The sequence below is a fragment of the Apodemus sylvaticus genome, chromosome 1 (assembly GCF_947179515.1).
Source record: "Apodemus sylvaticus chromosome 1, mApoSyl1.1, whole genome shotgun sequence".
NCBI classification, from domain to species: Eukaryota; Metazoa; Chordata; class Mammalia; order Rodentia; family Muridae; genus Apodemus; species Apodemus sylvaticus.
The window spans coordinates 113,507,588-113,518,113 of NC_067472.1; the positions used below are offsets into that span (position 1 = coordinate 113,507,588).

The window sequence follows — 10,526 nt, forward strand, 5'->3', positions numbered from 1 at the left end:
TGGAACACTTCTAAATTAACCGAGACTGAAGGACAAATAGACAGTAAATGTCTAGTTCAAATGACCAGTCACCCTGTCTCTAGTGCTTTTTCTCGTAAACTCTAAGGCAGCCCCTTAGACCGGAAGGAAGTCATCCTGAGGGCGGCCCTATACACCGGAAGGAAGCCTCTATACTCTAAACAATGAATGTGGTTGTGCTAGAGGAAAGAAAGTCTGGGACAGTAAAATGCCTAACAGGAGACTGTGCGCATCTGAACCCCCAGCTGAAAGGGGAAACCTGAGAACTGTCTCAGCCTTGAAACTATCTCTCACACCCTGACCATTCAACTAGCTGGCTGAAGCTGTTCTTTCTGAGCTCCTATTTCTCTCTCTCCCTTTCTCCCTCTCTCTTTTTTTAAAGATTCATATTTTTTAAAAAGTTTAATAAGGATAAGTGTCTGAACCACATGTAAGTTTGTGTACGCATGCATGACTGGTACTCACAGAAGCCAGAAAAGAGCTTCAGATTCCCTAGAATGACACACAGTTGTGAGTCACCACGTGAGTACTGGGAACTGCACCCAGATCTCTCTGGAAGAACAGCCCTTAACCACTGAGCCATCTCTCTAGTCTCTCTTCCTAGTTTTTTTTTTTTTTTTTTTTTTTGTTTTTTTTTTGTTTTTTTTTTGTTTTAGATTATATATTACATGGTTAATGTATTGGCACAGTTAAAAAATTAATATGTGCCGGGTAGTGGTGGTGCACGCCTGTAGTCCCAGCACTTGGGAGGCAGAGGCAGGCAGATTTCTGAGTTCGAGGCCAGCCTGGTCTACAGAGTGAGTTCCAGGACAGCCAGGGCTATACAAAAAAAAACCCTGTCTCAACCCCATCCCCCCCACTCCCCCGCAAAAAAAATCAATATGCTATATACTCACTAGAATAGATATAATGATTTTTTTAACAGATATTGGCACAGAGATAGAAAAACAATGGAACTCTTTTTAAATAACTTACTATTTAATTTAAGTATATGAGTGTTCTGTGTACATGTATATGTGCACCACACACTTGACTAGTGTCCAAAGAGATGAGAAGACAATGTCAAACTTCCTGGAACAGGAATTGCAGATAGTTGTGAGCCTCCCTATAGGTGCTGGGAATCAAACTCAGAGCCCCTGGAAGAGCAGCAGGCATTCTTACCCACTGAACCATCTCTCTATCCACATCCTGAGCAATAATTATCAAAACATATATCCACTTAAAAATCTAAAGTATATGTTGACAGCAGCATTTTTCAAATTGGCCAAAAAGTATAAACAACTCAAATTATACATAATATGACAAAATAGATCCATAAAATGAAGAATAGCCATACAATGGAATATTATTTGACAATAAAAAGTTATGCAGCACTGATACAGAGTGATATAGGTGAAGTTTGAAAATTTTATGTTAATGAAAGAAGTCATTCACACAAGACCACATGTGGTATAATTCCATGCATGTTAAATGATTGAAATAGCAAATGTATACAGATAGAAAATATAATAGAGGTGGCCTTGAGCTGGGCAGGTAGGGGTGTGGAAAATAGCAAATAACTGCTAAGGGGCATGAAGTTTCTTTTGGTGGTGATTTAAAAAAATCTTAAATTTGATTGTGATAACATTTTTGTGGTGAGCAAAAAAATCCTAAAGTTGACTATACAACTTGATCAACATACTGAAAAATATTAAATTGTATATTTTTAAGGGCAATTTATGTGATATATGTTAACCACATATCAATAGAGTTACTTTTAAAATCAGAACTCTATACTTATTACGGTAGCTCCAACCTATAGAATCCCAGCACTCAGAACACTAGACATAAGAACTTTTTTAAGACTGAGGCCAACCTGGGCTTCAAAATGAGTTCCAGACCAGCCGGGCTACAGAGTGAGAACATGATATAAGTTTATCAAAATATCTCAATATACATGTATATACATACGCTATCCATAATCTACACATTGTCCATTACCTACTTTCTACAAGTAACCACAGTATTTTTTCATAGCCTTCCATGGTTTCTTTGTACAAATTCAAAATATAACTATCCCTCACAAAATATATTTCACACTTCCTTCTATCACTTACTATATATAGCCTCAGAGAGCATCCGAACTCCTGTTTGTAGCTTTAAAGATTTTTCCCTTGTGTAAAGATATCCAGTCCCCTGCTGATGCACACTTCCAACCATTTTCTATCAGCAAGATGCTGCAATGATTGCACTTGATCATTGTGTTTCGACAGATGACACTCTGTTCCCAGACAGCCAGGACAATGTGTGGACTAGCAGGAAGCACTCTGGAGTTAGTACAGTATTTGCAACTGGTCTCTCCTGTTAAGTGGCTATGTGACTAGTCACACTGTGAATTACTTGTGGCTTCAAAGACTTAGTTTCCTTACTTTCATAAGCATCTTGCCTACATTATCACATGCTTTTAAGACTAACTATAAGATAGATTATGTCTGAGACAATTTGAATATCAGAAAGCATAAACAGAGGAAACCTGATAACGATTATAATACACTGGAGGGCAAACGTTTAAAGCGTTTGAAGTGGCAAGGAGGAGCCGGAAGCTAACTGATCATATGATAAATATAGGATGAGGAAATTTAGGAAATATTAGATGAGAGTTGTAGAGAAACCTCATATTGGTCATTTCAATATGATGCCCTTTCCATGGGAAGTCCTGACTTTCCACCTTAACCAAGGGCTCAACCCTCATATCACCAGGGATCTGAAAAACTGACCCTACACATCCCTAAGATGCAAGGGGCCAGGGGTGCGGCTGAAAATTCCAACCAAAATTCCTTAACCCACGTTCAATAATGAGAAAATGGTCAGAAAAGTACAATTTCAGCATACAGAACAACAGACTTAAGACATTCAAAGATCTTAACACCAAGACAAGAAGACAGATATATATTATCCTAAATTAAAAATAAACAACTAAAGGACACAATTATCTTGTATGAATCATACCTAAATAGATTTTGGATCAAACATTTTTTTTGTTTAATAAAAAGGTTAATTTTTTTTTCTTTTGAGACAGGGTTTCTCTGTGTAGCCCTGGCTGTCCTGGAACTCACTCTGTAGACCAGGCTGGCCTCAGACTCAGAAATCTACCTGCCTCTGCCTCCCAAGTGCTGGGACTACAGGCGTGCGCCACCATTGCCGGGCTTAATGATCACACACACATACTACACCACCACCACACACACCTTATCAATCAATGTAATTTAAACATTTTAAATTTGCATAGGATTGAAAGAACTCTGAGACAGCATACAGAGTACCCCTAAATAGTGTATCTCCCTTTGAAGATCTTACTAAGAGATCTGAATTTCACAGAATCAAGTGGGGTGTAAGAAAAGCTCCATCTCTGCTTCTCTGTCAGAGCACCCAGCAGAGGACCTTGTATTTAACCTATGCACAGAAGTTCTGGTTGACAAAGTAGACCCGACTTTATGAGAACAAGAATAACATTCTTCCTAAAAAATGCCATTGGAATTTCAGGAACGACTGCTATGAACTAATTTAGTCAGAGGTGCCAGCACCTTACAGACAGCATATATTTATGTGCTTATGCACATGCAAATTTGTCAGAGCTATTTTACACACATGTCCTACTTAGGTTTCTGTGGCTGTGATAAGACACTGACTAAACCCGACTTAGGAGAGGAAAGCCAAGGCGGGAACTGAGGCAGAAACCATGGAGTCAGTATCCAAAGCAGACCGAGGGAGGGTGGCAGCTGGTGGCCTTGCTTCCAGACTCAGGTTTGGTCTCATACCTCATACCTGTCAGAACCACTTGCCTAAGGTGGCTCCATCCATGGTGGGTGGGCTCGGGCCCCCACAAACATGCCCTTTTGTTTTGCTGTGACACATTTAGCAGCAGCACATATTGCACTAAACAAAGGACTCATTATATCCAATAAGGATTAATTTTGTTTGTTTGCTTATTATTTTGTTTTGGTTTTCCAGACAAGGTTTCTCTGTTTAGCCCTGGTTATCTGGAACTCTGGTAGACCAGGCTGACCTTGAACTGAACATTCACCCACCAGAGTGCTGGGACTACAAGCATGCACCCCTATACCTCAAGAAGGATCTTAACGGCCCCCTAAAGTCCTGCTCCCATTCCAATTTCCCCAAATGTCCTCAATAATAAGACTTGTTTTCTTTTGTTTTTAGGGCTTCAATCAAAGAATGCAGGCCATTCTGTTATCTTATCTCTTTAGCCTTCTTTAATGTTTACCTTTCATTCTATTCCAGGAATCATTCATGATGTTGTAAAGATCACAAGTCGGCTCCTGGGTATAGTGCATTCTACCACTTGGATGTGTTTAATTATTTCCTCATGATTAGATGCAAGTTAAACATTTCTGGCAAACACCAGTTTCTACTCCATCAACTCAGCACTGATGATGTGAGCTCCAGCTAGGCTTACTACACCATTTCTCCTTTGTCACAGTGAGTACTAAATAGGCACCAGCAAATAAATACAATGTTGAAAGTTACCAATAAATGTAGTATTTAAAATAGCTACTATGGGGCTGAGCAGATGCTCAGTAGTTGAGAACACTTTTGCCATTGTAGACATCTTGAGTTCAGTTCCCAGCCCCCACGTAACCATCAGTAACTCCAGTTTGGGGGTATCTTACATCCTTTTCCAACCATTGCAAATACCAGGTGTATTTGTGGTACACACATGTGTATACATACATACTGTCAAACATTCATACAAATAAAAAATCTTTTTAAAAAATTTAAAGTCACCATGAACACCAGTTATGTTAGGCCTAGTGCCAGATGCTTAAAATATATTCTCAATATTCTTTATATTCTCACAGAGAGATAGCATAGTGGTTAAGAATATTGCTACTCTCACAGAAGACACAGGTTCAGTTCCCAGTACCCACATAGTGGTTCATAATCATCTGTAATGTGTTTCAGGGGATCTGATATCCTCTGCTGGCCTCTGAGGGCACTAAACACACACACAAACACACACACACACACACACACACATATATATATGTATATATATATACTCACAGCCTTATACACATACAATAAATAAATCTGAAAATATATTCTCAATTAATCTTCACTACAATCCTCCTTCAAAACAGGTTCAAAGAAGTTAAGGTATTTGTCCAGGAGCACACATAATGAAAAGAGAAAATGCAGGATCACTCAAATGAACTATGATACAAAAATACAGACAAATTAGCGTGTGATCCCATGGGTCATGTCTTCCTGACGAAGCTTCAAAGGACCTTTATGTTACAGGTTTGGTCCACAACACTGAAAGAAAAATAAATTCCCAAGAACCTTTCTGATAGACTAATGTTGAGGCTCCTAGTTCTCAAAGGTCAGATTCCTGTGGGAAGGAACCTGAGAATAAGTTATCTGGGAGTCACATAAAATCCCTCTTCACTCAGAAATGTTCATTTAACTAGCCACATTTCCACTACAGCCAAGAAAATACATCAATGATTTCCTAAGTAATGATAACACTGTAGAATTTTGACTTTTAGCCCTCCCTGTGCAATAAAATAATGGGGGAAAGATACATTAGAGAATTCTGTTTCTTTCCTACAGAAAAATACTGTAAATAGTTCACCCAATTATATTTATTTGGTATGACATTGCTTATCTGTAAAATTCAAAAGCCCATTATTTAGGGGATATTATGAGCTATTAGAATGATTTTTGGGAAACTAACTTAAATTTAGGAAGTTGAGCCCTAAAAGAAAGCAGAACTGAAATACTTCTGAATTTCCCTAAACTTACCCACAAAACATCTCAAAGACTATATAGGTCTTAGAAAATAAACTGGGAGTAGCCATTTACATTTGACATTTAATTATTACAAATTATATCTTTCAATATGTTGATTTTTTTTCTTTATTTAGAAAATATCCTTAGAGAAACTGGAGAGATGGCTCAGAGGTTGAGAGCACTGACTAATCTTCCAGTGATCCTGAGTTCAAGTCCCAGCAACCACATGGTGGCTCACAACCATCTATAATGAGATCTGGCACCCTCTTCTGGTATACAGGCATATATGCAGGCAGGAAATGAAGAAATCTTAAAAAAGAAAGAAAGAATCATTAGAGGCATTGGCTAGTCTATCCAGTTAATAAACATGCAAAATCTCTAATTTATTCAAAGCCTGGGAACTTCCTCTCTAGAGCTGCTCCTTGCCTTCACTTCCAGAGCTGAAGGCTGGGGGCCACATAGTTAAATTCCCACCCTCCAAACACAAATGTCTCCTGAGGGGCTGTGCTATCTCAGAATTGCTATCCACCCTCCATTTGTTCATGTGTCTTCCTCCCTTCAGAGAAATTTCTTGAAAGCATACACTATCTCACTTGATGTCGCAGTCCTAGGATGATGCACCTACATGGGGATAGTCTGTCATGGGATAAACCCATTTTATAGATGAGAAAACTAAACCTTGAAAATGAATATGCCATCCCCAACATTATACATCAATAAATAAGTAGTACCCTACCCTAGCATCATTACATCTCTCTTCCTTAGACTACCATGCTACATCCTACACAACCCTAGGAAGAATAAAACAAAGATCTCAGATTGTTCCAGAAGCCTCAAATCAACAGAACCCAGAGCCCTACCCACCCCTTCTTGAACAAACTCAGGTGCCAAATCAGCTTTCTCTTTCTCTGAAAAGCCATACTTTTTCTTCCTAGTCTAATCTAATCAATCAATTACACATTTAGAAAATTACAATTTTCAAACCTAGTGTCTCTCCAGTCTCCACCAAGAGTCAAGTGTCATCACCTATTGCCAAGACTCCAGAAGTGACCTGCTGCTCCGTCTTCACCAGCTCAACTTGGCCAGAGTCCTCCCGATATTTTGTCTGTCTTTTAAAAATGCCTGTCATTTATTATTGGTGTGTGTGTGTGTGTCCTACACATCAGCACATACGGAAGTCAGAGGACAACTTTTAGGAGTCAGTCTTCTCCTTCTACCATGGGTTCTAAGGACAGAATTCAGGTCCTCAGGCTTTTTTTGTGGCAATTGTGTTTACCCACAGAGCCATCTCACTAACCGCGGGGTGTTTTTAAAAGTAATTCCACATATGATATTCATCTAGTTAATTAAAGCACTTCCTAAGTTGCCATTACACTGAGGATAAAAACCAAAATCACCTTGTCATTCAAAACTGCCCAGGCTCCCGAACTTCTTCTAGCTCCATCTCCTACTCACCACTCTTCTCTGTAAGCTGAACGTGCAGTTCCTTCTGCCTACAAATCCTAATTGCTCTACTCAAAGCAACTCCCATTGCCACCTCAAATTATGTATGACCACTCAAGTCCCTTCAAATGCCACTCCCTACAGGAAACCTTCCCTGGTTACACCAGAAAAGGGAACAGAGTCATATTTGGTACTTTCATCCCATCTTGCAAACCCGTGGGAAGACGCATACATGACACTTGGAATACTTCAACCTGGGGGAACATTTGTCTTCCTTAATACACCACAGAGCTTATCAAACACAATACCTGCCCAACTGACATTTGCTGTTAGAATAAGTTTCAGGCTTTACTGTGGAGGATTATAACAAAAATCCAAGGAAACCAAGAAGCAAAGGCTGGTGTCCTTTTGTAGATGTACAAACTGAGGCAGAAAGAAACTTGCAGCTCTTGAAAGTCATTGGACAGCTGCGACAGCTAATCTTCATCTCATTCCCCCTCCCCACTGAACACCCCCCTCCCCAGGGAGCCCGGGAGTATTGCAGGAAAGAGGGATTAGTACTGCAAGGTAGTACAAGAGAGGCCTCATCACCTGTGCCAAAGGCAGACTTCAAATGGACAATGGCCCTTAAATTCCTAGTTAAGTAAAAAAGGAGATACAGCTGCCACCACACCCAGGTCCTGGGGAGAGCAGCATAGAACAACAAACTTCTTTCTTCCACCAAGAAGACAAAAATGGCAGGAACTCTAACTACCTTCAAAAACACAAACCTGCAGTTTGCCTGCTGTACTGCTGGTACTCAGCACCATGCTGAGAGGATCCACTGTTTCCCCACCACTCCCTGGAAGAGGGAAGAAACAAATACTAGATGTAGCAGAAGCTACTTAAGACTACTTTGGGAGTGACAAGAGCGTTCTGTGTAAAGCATTAAAACATGTTTGCTAAACCATGGGGACTTAGCAGTGCCATGGAAAGGAAGAGCGCAAGAGCTCCAGGCCTGCATTCACTGCCCATATGCTCCTGGGCCCAGGTTATATCTGCCTTGGAAAGCACAATCCCAGCCCTGTTCTGGCTGTCACCCTGCCAAGCACAGGCTCCACGGGGGTGGGGGGGGGGTGGGTATGACTCTGAATAAAGATCTACACATCACCCAAATCCTCCAGGGTTCCTTCAAGGAAGGGAGGATGAAGGTATGGAGGGTGGCATACAGAGCTTGGAAAGTGACTTAGAGAAAGAGACATGATAGTCTCCTGACACAGGGGAAATCCTCAAACAGAGAGAAAAGGCAATATTTACTACAAATAGACAAGGGGAAATAAATGGAATTTGAAGAGGTGTGAACGGGGTAGGGAGAGAAAGAAAGGCAGAGAGAAGAGCAGAGTAACATCAAAGGTGTGGGAAGAAGCAGATCCTGCGGGCTCATCGTTCCCCAAATCTAATTCATTGCACCCCAATGAGTCCCTGCACTTACAAAGCCCGTAGGATGGACTGTCCTTCGCATTCAGAATCATGAAACACTTAACAAAGTGTCACCCAGCAACTCCAACTTTGGAGACATGAGAATCTAAGTTGAAAATGAATAAAATTGGTTCACAGAAGCTAGAGACAGACAGTAATGATTTTTCCTCTAAAGCTGGCAGAGGCTGTGAAAAAGCTTTAGCCTTTTGGAGTTAAGCAAATACTCTGGCATTTCTCCTTCTTTTGACATTCCGAAAGGGGGTGTGGTTGACCCAAAGTCCATTCATTTCCAAGGTTGTATATCTCTCAGCTAAGACTGGCCCCATCTGTTCTGGAGTCAGCCAGCTGTTTATCTCAAAGAAACATATTTATTGCAGAGTTCATCCCAGTAACTCTTAAGAGGAGGGCCAGCATCATGCAAGCCAGAATGTTGCCTGCCTTATTAAATGTGTCAATTCGTTGAAAAAACAAAATTCAAACAAACAGCACAATACCATGCTCCCTGGTTTCCCTGGTCAGGTTCTCTGTGCTTGGATACCTTTCATTAAAGTTCACTAAAGGGTGACACTACATCTAACTTTTCCTTTCCCTAAAGTGTTAAAAAAAAAAAAAAAAAAAAGCACCCAGGTTTCCTAATCGATTTGATTCCGTCTGCAAACCGTTATTTCTGAGTGGAGACTAAAGCCTCGGGAAACGGCAGCTTGTTACAGTACCATTGTCAGTGGCAGAAGCTTATAGCGATGTGATTTAAAACACTCACACTAGCACAAATTCTACTTCCAAACCATCCCGAATCCCTCAGTCGGGAGAACACAAAAAATAAAAACGCTTAACAAAAATGCAGCTTCTAGCAGCAGAAGAGAACCTTCCCTAGACACGTGAAATATTTCTGACTGGCACGGAGTGCACCATTAAAGGACACTGTCACCTCAAATCAGCAGAAAAAGGCGAGACAAATGACACAGACATACGAACATAAAATAAAGCCCTACGAAACTTAAGCGTCTCAAGAGAAACATGCTCATCTTAAAAATAGTGTGTGCTAGTCCAAGCGACACAAATGTTCTCAAGAAGTACGGCCACATTAAAGCACTGTCTCCATTTCTCCCCACACATCACCCTTTTCCACTCAAACCTCAGCACTGGCGCCGAGCAATGACAGGACTGCAGTCCCCCACCTTTGCCCTCCTCGTGTTTTCCAAGTGCACTTCCCAACATCCTTCCCAGCCCAGCCCCCTCTCCCAGCCTCAAAAAGGTTTAAAGGGAGTTGAGGCGAGGAAATTGGCAGGCACCAGTCCTCTGGCGGGGGCAGGTTGCAGGAGTTGTTCTTTGCAGTGACCCAAATTGCACAGAGCTATTTAGCTCTTAGCAGCGCCAGTGAGAACCTCCCGAGTCCATAACCCCATTCCCGGCCCCATCTTCTCAAAAGAAAGCCTTGAGAACTAAGCGGGAGGAATAACTTGGGAGAACGATTTGAATAAATCACTTTAACTCACCTGGTTTGGGATTTTTCTCCCCACCCCAGGCATAAACAGAAATGATATACGAATGAGTCACGCACGCAAGAGAAGGTGCTGCGGTGTCCTAAGTCCAAGGACTGGAGTCAGTCCCTGCCCTGGTCCTGCTGCTACTCAAGGCTCAGCTGGAGTAAGCGGCAATAGCGAGCCCAGCAGCATCAGCAGGGGGGGCGGGGGTAGATAGACCGTAGCACAATGAATGCAGTAGGGTTTTGCGATGACATCATCCCTCTGTCCGAGCGGCCCCAATAGCCATGCTCCAGAGCTGTGCACTCTGGGATTTGTAGTTCCTTGAAGTCC

The 10,526-nt window shown here is 41.3% G+C and overlaps 1 protein-coding gene across 1 annotated transcript in view; it reads right to left on the minus strand.

Moving 5' to 3' along the window:
* Rab30 (RAB30, member RAS oncogene family) overlaps nucleotides 1-10,392 on the minus strand; it is an 88,211-nt gene extending 77,819 nt beyond the window's left edge. The window contains exon 1 of the mRNA XM_052158568.1: nucleotides 10,206-10,392. The gene's annotated coding sequence lies outside the window, so the exon portion shown is untranslated. The remainder of the gene's footprint in view (nucleotides 1-10,205) is intronic.
* Between the last annotated feature and the right edge of the window lie 134 nt (nucleotides 10,393-10,526).